Source organism: Temnothorax nylanderi, unplaced genomic scaffold, assembly GCF_030848795.1.
Source record: "Temnothorax nylanderi isolate EJ_2023f unplaced genomic scaffold, tnyl_v1.0 TNYL_tig0993_pilon, whole genome shotgun sequence".
NCBI classification, from domain to species: Eukaryota; Metazoa; Arthropoda; class Insecta; order Hymenoptera; family Formicidae; genus Temnothorax; species Temnothorax nylanderi.
In genome coordinates this window covers 43327-44453 of record NW_027250055.1, presented here as the reverse complement: position 1 = coordinate 44453, position 1127 = coordinate 43327, and positions in this window count along the sequence as shown.

Sequence of the window (1127 nt, the reverse complement as noted above, 5' to 3'; positions counted from 1 at the left end):
AAATTTTAAAATTAGGTATACCAAATTTTATAATGAGAATATTTAAAAAGCCTGGAGAAAATCGGAAAGTTTGACATTTTTTAATTTATAGAAGTTTACTTTTTAATAATATCATGAAGTTAATTATGCCAAGTTTATGATATTATAAAGTTGCAATTTTTTATATTACAAAGTCATTTTTTCTAAATTCCTCGATGCTTTGTAAATTTTTATTCTTGTAATTCTCTTAGACTTATCATTACGTTTTTTTTTCTTAAGTGTTAAATGTTATTTAAAATATTAAATAATTAGTTAAATATTAAATAAAATTCGCACATACAATACATGGATTAAGCTGCAACGGATCCATAAAAATTTTTACGTTCCGCATTGTTCCATTAAGGAAATAAATTCGGTTATTATTCATCGCATTTGCGCGGAATACCGCGCAGCCCGAATTTCATCGACGGGCATTTTCGACAAAATAATAACCGATTTTTGATTAAGCCTAATATAATCACCGTCCCGAAGTGCCCCGAATTTTCATTAGCAGAGAAAGAGACAGAGAGAGAGAGAGAGAGAGAGAGAGAGAGAGAGAGAGAGCCGGGCGTGAATTTTCATCGGCTCGAAAATTGGGTTCACGTTGACGCGACCGACGCGACGTGTCATGTCACAGCAACGGCGTCTCTGATGTTTTGTCAGCTTGTCATGCCGCCGAGAAAAATTCTTCCGTCACTATCATTTTCGCAGTCTCGCACGAGCGAGACGGCGCGCGGCGGCGACGCGCGACGCGCGACGCGGCGATCTCGTGTCAATTTTCACGATCGATAAAAAGCCCCGCGTCCTCGTGATTAATTTTCATCGATGCTCGGTGACGTTGCTGCTGTTCCCGTCAAATTGACTGGCGAGCGAATCGAATTTAACGCCGACGGTTTTTCTAAACGAAATTATCCGAAATTCGCAAATATCTCCTATTATTCGAGTATGATTGAATTTTTCAGTAATCTTTAAAAACTTTTCGATATATCTAATATCCTATATATATCTCTTATTGCGTATTTCTTATCTGACAATAAAAAAATAATTGATATTTTATTGATATTTATCCTTAAAACTTGAAGAGATTATAATTAAAATAGATTTATAAT